Source organism: Lithobates pipiens, unplaced genomic scaffold, assembly GCF_037356315.1.
Source record: "Lithobates pipiens isolate NorthernLeopardFrog02 unplaced genomic scaffold, aLitPip1_a1.2 Scaffold_25, whole genome shotgun sequence".
Taxonomy (NCBI): Eukaryota; Metazoa; Chordata; class Amphibia; order Anura; family Ranidae; genus Lithobates; species Lithobates pipiens.
In genome coordinates this window covers 206,819,859-206,832,133 of record NW_027507787.1, presented here as the reverse complement: position 1 = coordinate 206,832,133, position 12,275 = coordinate 206,819,859, and the positions used below count along the sequence as shown (strand labels likewise).

The 12,275-nt window shown below is 48.3% G+C and overlaps 1 protein-coding gene across 1 annotated transcript in view; it reads right to left on the bottom strand.

Moving 5' to 3' along the window:
- The window catches only part of FANK1 (fibronectin type III and ankyrin repeat domains 1), a 157,142-nt gene that overhangs the window by 70,680 nt on the left and 74,187 nt on the right, over window positions 1-12,275 (bottom strand). The gene's annotated exons all lie outside the window — the stretch shown is intronic.

Here is a 12,275-nt window from a genome sequence, read left to right as displayed (position 1 = left end):
AGGTTATGTTCTTGTTAGTAAAGTTGTTCATCAAGGCACTAGAACACAACTCAACCAACAAAGTGATATGAACTTTGCCCAAATAGTTTCAAAGGTAATAGTGCTTAAGTACCTCGTTAGTCTTCAAACACATCCCTGTGCAGCGTCTTGCATTACAACTCTGGTCTGCATGTGGGGGTCTAAAATTATTTTACAAAGGTTTTATTAACAAATAAAACATAACAAGAATATCCAAATGGTTGCTGGTTACAATAGATATCCATAAAAGAGAGGAAAGAGAAAAAAAAAAAAAAATTCCCAACAGCGGAATATTACATGTTTAGCATGGTGTACAGCAACATGATTACTAGAAAACGATGCAAAACAAACGCACCCAGAATGAACAATCACATATAAGTAAATCAAAAGGACGTTAATGAAAATATAGTGCAGTCTGTCGGGTTTGACTATTACCAGCCATCATAACCAGCAAGACAAATGTGGGTCCTTCCCAAACTAAGTCAAAGGAAGGAAAGCACATATAGACAAGAGAAAAGAAGAAGTAGGTTAGAAGCAAAAGTTAGAAGGAGAGTAAAGAAGATGGGTAGAAAAGACCAAAAGAAAAAGAGAGGAGAGAGTCCGTTCCACGAAGGGAGGGGGGGGGGGGCGCGCACAGAGCCCTTAGATTGACATCAAGCGACTATCAAACCTGGAGGTCGGGTTACAAGATATCCAGGGACTCCAGGTTCTAAGAAATTTGTTGTGTGTGTCAGAAGTTAAAGACGTTAGTTTCTCGTTAACCATGATGTCATTCATGCGATTCTTAACTGCATCAAAACTGAGTACAGGAGTTTTCCAAGAGCGGGCAATGGTCAATTTTGTTGCATTAAAAAGATGTTGGGCTAATTGGCACTCTGAGCAAAGAAGTACTTGGATAGGTTTACAAAGCAGGGCTTCATATGGATCTCTTTTCAGATTGGTATGAAACATATTTCGTAGCAGCGCGTAGACCCTAACCCAGAGTCTACAAACTTTTGGGCATGTCCACCAAATATGTGCCATAGACCCGGTTATCGGGCAGCCCCTAAAACAATGAGGAGAATAAGAGGGGATAAATCTCGCTAGTCTGTCGGGCGTATAATACCACCTATAAAAAACGTTATATGCATTTTCAAGAATAAGGACATTCCTTGAACTTTTCATGAGAGTTAATGTCATAGTCTGCCAGTCCTCCGGGTCCAGCCGCCTCGCCAGGTCCTTCTCCCATTGGAGATAATATTTGCTTACGGGGGGTTTGATGATAGAAATGATAGAAGAGTATAATAGGGATATGGTCCCCGGGGAGTGAGGAGTAGCCCTGCATATTTTTTCAAAGGAGGTCAGAGTGTATGGAGTAGGCTGGGCCCGGAGGAGTTTCTGGAAAAAGTGCTTAATTTGTAGGTAACTATAATGTTCCCGCAAAGGAATGTCATGGGAGGAACGAAGCGTTTCAAAGGAGATCATTTTCACGGGGGTAAGCAGTGAATGAACATCTGTGAAGCCCCTATCCGCCCACCAAGAAAACTGACCCGGATTGTCGCAACAAGGGGGGAACATTGGGCAGTGCGCCAGACGTAGTAAAGGCAAATGGGGGGATATAAGATTCGCTGAATATTTTATCGAGTCCCAGAGGCGTAGCGAATGGACCATACACGGTCCAAGCCCTTTCGGGCGCTTCGCTGGAGGAAGCCATGGTATGGACGAGATGGGTGTAGGGTGTGAGTCAACCAGGTCAATAGTGGCCCACAGTGGCATTTGGTAGTTATCGTGGAAGCGAGTGATTGGGGCTATATTCGCCGCCAGATAATACGCCCGAAGATTAGGGACCGACATGCCCCCCTCAATCCATCTGGCGTATAATGTCTGTTTGTTAATTCGAGGGCGAGAGGACCCCCATATAAATTTCAGAAGCTTACGCTGATAGATTTGCAGTATGTGGGGGGCAATTGGGATGGGCAGAACCCTAAAAAAATATAGTAACTTAGGGAGATAGGTCATACGGACCGCAGTAATTCTGCCAAACCAGGAGATCGGGCAGTGGGACCAAGAGGACAGCAATGCATCTAGTTTGCGGAAAAGAGAAGGAAAATTGGCCTGATACAAACCGTCATACTTGGGGGTGATATGAATTCCCAGATAGGGCAATGAAGGAAGCCATTGAAAAGGAAAATTTGCTTTTATAGAGGATAATTCTAGAGATGAGAGATTTACCGACATAGCTTTGGACTTAGTAGGGTTAACTCTTAGACCCGAAAGGGACGCAAAAGTCTCCAAGAGAGAAAACAAGCTAGGTAGGGAAAGTCTGGGTGAAGTCAAAGTCAACAGAATATCATCCGCAAATAGCGAAATTTTATGTGGAAAACCCGCCACTTCGATGCCCTTGATGTCAGGATGTGAACGGATCGACTCCGCTAGGGGTTCCATGGCCAAAACAAATAGTAGGGGCGAAAGTGGGCAGCCCTGACGAGTGCCCCTTCGAATAGGGAATTTGGGTGATTCAAACCCATAGTATTTAATTTTGGCTTGGGGGGCGTCGTACAGTGCTGCCAACCAACGCAGAATGGAAGCTCCAAAGCCAGGTTAGCGTGTCAAAAGCTTTGTTCACATCTAGCGACAAAAGCATAGAAGGTAATGATCGGCTATGGGCAATATGCTGCAGTTGAATAATTCTCCGGATCGCGTCCCCAGCCTGTCGCATCGGAACAAAGCCTACTTGGTCCTTTTTAATTAGGCGGGGAAGGAAAGAATTAAGACGATTAGCTAATATTTTTGTAAGAATTTTCATGTCTATATTAATTAGGGAAATAGGACGGAAGTTCGCCCAGGAGGTATGGTCACGATCAGGCTTCGGTAACATCACTATATTGGCTGTGAGCAATTCCTGGGAAAGGTTCTGCCCATTCTTAACGGAGTTGTACATTGCCGTCAATGGGGCTGCCACCACATCAACTAGCTTCCTATAGTAAAGGGCTGTAAAGCCATCCGGGCCAGGGCGCTTCCCAATTTTTAGATCTTTAATACATTGCCTAACCTCGGATTCACGAATATCACGGTCCATAAGGCCTTTCTGGGCGTTTGTTAAAGAGGGGAGTGTAATTCGCTGGAGAAATTCTGTCCTATCTTGCTCCGATCCAGAGTCTTGGGCGGAGTACAGAACAGAAAGTCTATGGCGGAACTCATCCAGTATACGTACCGGGTTACTCGTGAGTTGGTTATGTCTAGTGCGCAAAGCTATAGGAGCTGGTTTAGAATCAAATGTCCATAATCTCTTAGCCAGCATCGCAGTGGGTTTATTTGCTCTGGCGTACCAGCGCTGACGAGACCAGCGCAAGGTGCGTTCAGCTTGAACGGTCAGACAAAGGTCTAATTCCATGCGAGCCTGGTCCAGAAGCTTACGGTTAGCACGAGAAGGGGTAGTTTTAAAAATAGCAGAAGCAGAGTCCAGGCGGGACTCCAATTGCCCCTGCAACTTCTGTCTTTCTCTTTTGCGTTTCGACGCTAACTGGATAATACGGCCCCTTAGGACAGTTTTGTAGGCTTCCCACAGGGTCACTGGGGAAGAAACCGAGGCAGAATTAAGGCAAAAGTACTCAGTTGACGCTTCCGTTAAGCTGTCCTGAATATCTTTTAAGGATAATAACGAGTCATTCATGACCCAGGGGGATGGTTGCGGATTATGCATTAAAGACCGACAAACTACTAACAGGGGATCATGGTCTGTCCAGGGAGCTGCTAAGATAGACACCGACTCTACTAAAGGAAGATGTTTTTTATACATGATGACATGATCAATTCTGGAGTGTGAATGGCGCGGATGGGAATAGTAGGTATAATCCCTGCTTGATGGATGGCATTCTCGCCAGAGGTCTACTAAATCATGGGAGCGTAAAGAACGGGAAAACGCTTTAGCTGCCGAGGAGGGGGCCAGCTTGTCCGAAGGACATTTATCTAAGGTTGGATTTAGGGCGACATTGGAGTCTCCCGCTAGCAATAGGGTCCCTCTCTGGTGCAATGTCAACAGAGCACAGATATGGGAGAGGAAAGGGCCTGGGTTAGAGTTGGGGGCATAATAAGTCAAAATAGTAACCTCAGTGTCCTGAATGTTCCCTAAAAGCAGGAGGTATCTACCAGCGGGGTCGGCTATCTGTCTATCACAGCGAAACGGGACTGTCCTACGAAAAGCAATCAGAACTCCCCGTTGCTTGGTCTGACCATTGGCCTGAAATACTTGGGGATATTGGGAATCAAAATATTTAGGACAGGAGGTAGAGGAAAAGTGAGTTTCCTGCAAACATGCTATGTCAATACGTTGTTTTCTAAGGTATTTAAATATTTTAACCCGTTTCTGTGGCGAGTTCATACCTTGCACATTCAGAGACAGCCAATGTAATGTCATTTTACGCATGGAAAAGGAGGCTTATTATATGCTCTGTGTGCTACCCCCCTGGACTCTGGGGAAAGAGGAAAAAGAACAGGAATAGGAAAGCCCAGGAGGGCCAAGAAGGAACGATAGAAGAAGAGAGAAAACAGAGACAGGATAGAGCCGAGAGGAGCTCGGAAAAGAGATATAAAGTGAAGCAATAATGCCACTAAGCGTGGACCGGTGGGTCCACCTAAAGATCGGCGGTTGGGCGGGACCATGATCCCACGCAAGTACCGACGCAGGGGGGGCGCAGTGGTCCACCGGGCCCACCCGGCATATCTAAAAAAAAAGTTATGAATAAAACAAACATGAGCACCAAAAAAAAAATATCACAAGACGTGTTATTTTGTCAGGCACAAACAGTTGAGACTAAAACCAAGCCTAGCAAACAAAAATAAAACAGTGCAATAATCATGAACTCCGGTAGTAATTACAAGAACCCCGTGACAATGTACCCGTCAGGAGAACCAATAGGAACCCGGGGAGGTGACCGCCATCCGAAGACGGAGGTGACCTCAACCCCTAGTCTGCATCCATCAGTCGTATTACATTGATAAACTGTAAAGTGGTCCCTTGCACCTAAATGATGGCAACCAGTGGGCCCCGGAGAAACCCGGGGAAAGCCCGCACCGCACCCACAAAAAAAAAAAAAAAAGGGAAATTAAAATAGAAGGGGTCTACCCCTCGCCAAAGGGTACAGTACCCATAACATGCCCTCACAGTATCGCTCCTGGAGCATAGGGCAAGATAGGTAGTAACCGCATCTCCAAATTGAATTGGAGGTAAAATGTAGAGAAAAATAATAGTGAACTAAATTACGATGCAACAAAAACACAAAGAAAAAAAAATAATCTGTTCACAGTGCCAGGCAGAGGGATGACCCGGTCATAGGCAGAACAAACGTCATCCTGTAGGGACATCCTGGTAGCGTTGGGCCTGAAGCGATCGCAGGGCCTGGGATCTCTGCAGAGAAGCCTGTGAGGAAGTGCGGGGGGGGTGCCCCTGTCGGGTGCGGGAGGACGATACAGGTGGGTCACTCTGAGATGGAGGGAGATCCAACTGTAAGTCTTGGAAGTGGCGTTTCAGGTCGGACACAGAGGAAGCGTGAACTTGGTGTCCTCGATATGTAAAGGACAACTTAAAGGGGAATCCCCATCTATACTTTATGCCTTGGTTTTGCAGAAACAGCTGGAGGGAAAGATTCTGGAAACTAAGGTCTTGACGTTCTCTCGCTGCCTGCAGGAGCCTTTCTTTTGTGCGATAGTAATGCAACTTAATAATGACATCCCTGGGGGGGCCTTCTGTAGGTTTTGGGGCCAAGGACCGATGAATGCGGTCAAACTCCAGCCGGTCGACAGGAATCTCCGGGGCCAGCTCTTGGAAAAAGGCCGTGGCCGTACCTTGCAGATCTGTGATGGCCTCAGGAATCCCACGTATTCTCAAATTATCCCTGCGGGCTCTATTCTCAGAGTCCTCCAGCTTATCCCGCAGTCCCTCTAGCTCACCAGTCAGTCTATCAATTTCCTCCTCATGGCCCTCTAGCACTGTTGTGGTTAAGTCCATTCTCTGCTCAAGCTGGTTGGTGCGATGGCCTATCTCTTTAAGACCTCGCATGAGGTCATAGGAAAGTTTCCGTGAGGCTACGGAGATTTCATCTCTCACTATGGACCTGAACCTGGTTAGCATGTCCTCTGAAGTCTGTTGATCAGGGCTTACCAGATCCGAGGGATACTGTAGCAGACTATCAGTGGGCGACGCAGGTGCTGCTGCGGAGAGCCTCATGGTGTCATCTGGCTCGGGAGGCTCCGGCGCCATCTTGCCTTTCCCTGCAGCTGGTAGCATCTTATGTTGTTTAGGGGTTTTCTGCCTGCCCTTCTGCGAGCGGTGCATTCCCGCGGGAGCCCACCGGTGTCCGGTGCCTGAGGCGCTGATCGTCGGGTGCCTGACACGTAGTGGTGCTGTGCTAGCCGGGTGTAAAACGGCCGGTGGCGCGGAGCGCTGAGATCAAGCGGCCATCTCGGCGATCACGCGCATGCGCCCCCCGGGGGTCTAAAATTCTAACAAAATTTATCTCTGCTACCTGTTGAAAAAAAAGTCCTACCAAAGGGTCATTCAAGTTTCAAATACCAGAGATTTACTGCCCACTGAGGTTCTGGCATTAAATATTTGAAGGACAAGGGATGGGGCTTAATCACATGTTGGGCAGAAATTGAGGCTTCATGTAGAGTCTGGGTCCAACATCCAATGGGCTCCACAGAGACATCAGGCCAATTAGAAGAATACCACATGGTCTTCCCCAGATTGTGGTAATCCATGAACTTCCACGCTTTCTAGTAACCTAGATTTAAGCTTGTAAAGTGGCAAACTCTGATGTACAGCTCTGACGCTTATATATGGAAAAAACAATTGGTCATTGGTTGAAAATGATCAACTCAGACAACAGCCAATCCCTTCATCAACAAACCCAACTCTGTATGCTTCCAGGTAACTGGTAAAATCATCCCCCTATGGCAGGCATGTTCAAAGTCCAGCCCACGGCCAATTGAGGCCCGTGCTCCGGTTTAATGTGCCCCCCCCCCCCAGTAATTTGGATATATACATCCTTTGTGGTCCCCATGACAACAAAAGATTTATACTGTATTTATCGGCGCTGCCTTGGAGGGGGTGGGACAAGCGCCGTCAGATTACATACAGGAGAATCTCCCGTTTACTCAGTAGTGTCTGTAATAGGAAGTCCCGTCTCCTGATCTGCCATTGGACGACTGTTCTGTCCTATCATAGGAGGCAGACTTTGTATTAAAGAGGCTGCCGTGTAAACAGGAGATTCTCCTGTATGTAATATGTCAGCGCTCGTCACCCCCCCCCCCCCTCCTTCCTGTCCCTGTCCCCCAAGGTTGCAGATGGGTATCGATCAGGCTGACTGATGGCAATGGTCAGGCTGCATTCATGACACAAGTGAGGCTGCACTCATGGCAATGGTGAGGCTGCACTCATGGCAATGGTGAGGCTGCACTCATGGCAATGGTAAAGCTGCAAATGGGCACTCATTAGGCTGCGTTGATGGGCACTGACCCTTATTTTGCTTTACAGTACTTCATTTAAAATGTATGTTTTTTTCCTGAAACTTCCCTCTTAAAGTGAAGGTGCGTGCCATACACCATTAAATACGGTATATCAAAATAACACGCCCAAGTTCATCCTTAGTCCCGAGTGGCGCTGGGGAATTCGTTGGGGCCACAATTGATATATATATCCAAAAAATGTGCCCGAGCGCATCTCTTCACCACACACAACCACAAAGGCAAGATAATTCATGCTGGCCAGTGTAATAGTGCTCGAATGAACACACTTAGACCGACTATTAATGGTTCAAAGAATGTCAGGCAAAATGGTCGGCCCTCACGCATGTTTACTTCATCAAATCTAGCCATCTTTGAAAAAGGTTTGGATACCCCTGCCCTATGGCATAATTCACAATTAAAAAGAGTTCTGCAAATCTCAATATAGACATTTCTGGGCTTGCTATGGGATTACAATTGTATAACGGTACCTTCATTTGCAGACTTTGAGAGCAAGTATGGACTACCTTTAACTGCATTTTTCTGCTCTATATAGATCACGCATGCAGCCACAATATAGCTAGGTTGGCTGATACATGGGACATTTGCTTAATCAAAGTACAATAATTGATTTCCACATAATATTCAACTCTTATACATATTACAAACTAAAATGCAGTTGGCAGGGGGATATAAAGTTAGATCCATATATATTTGGACACAGGCACAATTTTAGTGTTTTTCAGGTATTTACCAAAACCTTTTCAAGCTATAGTTATATAATGGATATGGGCTTAAAGTGCACACTCTCAGGTTTATTTTGAGGGTATGTACATCCAAATTAAAGCGAGGGTTTAAGAATTACAGCTCTTAAGAATAGCCACCCCTCCTTTCCAAGGGACTAAAGGTAATTGGACAATTTAATCAAAAGCTGCTTCATGGTCAGGTGTGGGCTACTCCTTTGTTATTTCTTCATCAATTAAGCAGGTAAAAGTTCTGGAGTTGATTCTAAGTGTGCATGGGCATCTGCAAGGGAGGGCAAGTGCCTCCCGCTCCCCCTCCCCCCGGAATCAGCAAGGTGTCTACACAAGTGGCAGACCGCGAGCTGAGCTGTCCTTGCGAGGTCCGCCACTGACTTTTTTCTGAGTCTGCTAACTGCTGTTGCTCTGCTCTCTGATATGATCTGACTCCCTGTTCGAGACCGTCCCTCCTGATCATCCGATGCAAATGTGATGGCTCGGGTTGCGGGCCTCGGCTTGGCCGCTCGGCTCTGCCTCCAGTTCCTTCCCTACTCTGTAGCGAGAGTCAAGAAGCTGTAGATCCAGTTGGTGTTCTGTCAGATTAGGTGACCTGTCAGATCTGGTAACAGAAGTGATGTTCCGCTGCGGCCATCTTGGTACACCCCACACTCGACAGCAGTAAGCCTATAGTCAGAAGTAGTGATGGACGAACTTCCGACGGGACGTTTCGCGAACGCGAAACGCGAACGGGCACAAACGTTCGCGAAAACGACCGTTCGCCGCGGGCTCCATTGACTTCAATGGGAGGCGAATTTCGCAAACCTTTAGGTCGAATTTGCGGCCACGGGGTAATTATTAGGGGGTAGCACGTAGTCCCACCACCTGGACAATAGCATAATACATGTATGAGGTGAATTTGGGATCGATAACTACAAGCATTTTTTTTTTATTTGGGAAATTGTTCTGACAATTCAGGACTATGGAGCTAATGAAGGCAATGGAGGAGAGGGAAGGTCAGGGACCAGGGTAGGCAAACAAGAGGGTGCAGGAGATACAGAGCACTGACAGCAGCACCGTAATACAGAGCACTGACATCAGCACCGTGACATACAGCGCTGACAGCAGCTCCGTGACATACAGCGCTGACAGCAGCTCCGTGACATACAGCGCTGACAGCAGCTCCGTGACATACAGCGCTGACAGCAGCTCCGTGACATACAGCGCTGACAGCAGCTCCGTGACATACAGCGCTGACAGCAGCACCGTGACATACAGCGCTGACAGCAGCTCCGTGACATACAGCGCTGACAGCAGCTCCGTGACATACAGCGCTGACAGCAGCTCCGTGACATACAGCACTGACAGCAGCTCCGTGACATACAGCGCTGACAGCAGCTCCGTGACATACAGCGCTGACAGCAGCACCGTGACATACAGCGCTGACAGCAGCTCCGTGACATACAGCGCTGACAGCAGCTCCGTGACATACAGCGCTGACAGCAGCTCCGTGACATACAGCACTGACAGCAGCTCCGTGACATACAGCGCTGACAGCAGCTCCGTGACATACAGCGCTGACAGCAGCACCGTGACATACAGCGCTGACAGCAGCTCCGTGACATACAGCGCTGACAGCAGCTCCGTGACATACAGCGCTGACAGCAGCTCCGTGACATACAGCGCTGACAGCAGCTCCGTGACATACAGCGCTGACAGCAGCTCCGTGACATACAGCGCTGACAGCAGCTCCGTGACATACAGCGCTGACAGCAGCTCCGTGACATACAGCGCTGACAGCAGCTCCGTGACATACAGCGCTGACAGCAGCACCGTAAGCAGCCCCAGGAGGAAGTCAGCACAGCACAGGGATGGTGTGATCCCCTCATAATAAGAACCCCCAGGAGGAAGTCAGCACAGCACAGGGATGGTGGGAGCCCCTCATAATAAGAACCCCCAGGAGGAAGTCAGCACAGCACAGGGATGGTGGGAGCCCCTCATAATAAGAACACCCAGGAGGAAGTCAGCACAGCACAGGGATGGTGGGAACCCCTCATAATAAGCAGCCCCAGTAGAAATATGACACCGCTCAACCTCTTCAAAGAGGAGGGTAGGGGCATATAGTACGGTGTGCTTTTTTGGGTCAGGGAAGTGAGCCAAATGAATTAAGAAGGTCTGTGTGCTTGATTCCAAAAATTGTTTATAGACATATACATGGTCTACTGATCACATGTGTTGAATTCCTCCGAGATCCATGCCTCATTCATTTTTAGAAATGTGAGGTAGTTAACACTGTCGTGAGCTAGGCGAGTACGCTTATCGGTCACAATCCCCCCTGCTGCGCTGAACGTCCTTTCGGACAGGACACTGGATGAGGGGCAAGCCAACAGTTCGATTGCAAATTGGGCAAGCTCTGGCCAGAGGTCAAGCCTGCCCACCCAGTAGTCTAGGGGTTCATCACTCCTCAGAGCGTCCACATCGGCCGTTAACCCAATGTAGTCGGACACCTGACGGTCTAGGCGTTCCCTGATGCTGGATCCGGATGACACCTGTCGATGGGTCGGCTGAAAGAATGACCTCATATCCGAAGTCACCAACACATCTTCAAACCGGCCTCTTCTTGCAGGCGCTGTTGGATTGGTACCCGCAAATCCTTCTCTGGGAGTGGGAATTGCTCCTCTGCCAGCGCACGCAAAAGCAGAATGCAGCATTTCTCGAAGCAAGGCCTGGAAGTGCTGCATTCTGACAGCCCTCTGCGACGGCGGTAACATTTCCGCCATTTTGTGTTTGTACCGGGGATCTAAGTACGTTGCCACCCAGTACTGGTCCTTGACCCTCATGCTTTTTATACGGGGGTCCCTATTAAAACACTGGAGCATGAAGGCCCCCATTTGCACTCAAGCGGAAGGTATGTGGTGGTGGTGGTGTTGTTGGTGGTAGTGTCTTTGGGGGTGCACATAGCAGAGAGTGAAGAAGAGGGTGCAGATCGAGAGGATGAGGAGGGTGCAGAAGAATAAGGCTGAGTGAGCCACTCAACCAAGTCTGGTGCGTCCTTTAAAGTAATTGAACGCACCTTCTGCAACTTCCCACTTTGGCTCAAGGCTGTTGCTCCTGCCCTACCCCTACCACCCCTGCGGAAGGGCCTGCCTCTTCCTCTGCCTGTCATTTTTTAAATCACCCTGTGACAAAACTCTTAGTCCCTATACCGCTGAAGGACTGCTGCAGTATAGGGCAGCGGTCAGCAGTAGTGCACGTCAACCCTATGTATTGTGGACCGATAGCGGTCCTTACAGAACAGCAGACTGTACTGCACTCAGGCCTATGTACCGTAGCACCCTATACCAAGTTACCAGTCCTTATAAGAACTTTTGTGGACCAAGCAGGTTGTGTGTTAGTGATTAGCAGACTGTACGTCAGTCCCTATACCAATGAAGGACTGCTGCAGTATAGGGCAGCGGTCAGCAGTAGTGCACGGCAACCCTATGTATTGTGGACCGATAGCGGTCCTTACAGAACAGCAGACTGTACTGCACTCAGGCCTATGTACCGTAGCACCCTATACCAAGTTACCAGTCCTTATAAGAACTTTTGTGGACCAAGCAGGTTGTGTGTTAGTGATTAGCAGACTGTACGTCAGTCCCTATACCAATGAAGGACTGCTGCAGTATAGGGCAGCGGTCAGCAGTAGTGCACGTCAACCCTATGTATTGTGGACCGATAGCGGTCCTTACAGAACAGCAGACTGTACTGCACTCAGGCCTATGTACCGTAGCACCCTATACCAAGTTACCAGTCCTTATAAGAACTTTTGTGGACCAAGCAGGTTGTGTGTTAGTGATTAGCAGACTGTACGTCAGTCCCTATACCAATGAAGGACTGCTGCAGTATAGGGCAGCGGTCAGCAGTAGTGCACGGCAACCCTATGTATTGTGGACCGATAGCGGTCCTTACAGAACAGCAGACTGTACTGCACTCAGGCCTATGTACCGTAGCACCCTATACCAAGTTACCAGTCCTTATAAGAACTTTTGTGGACCA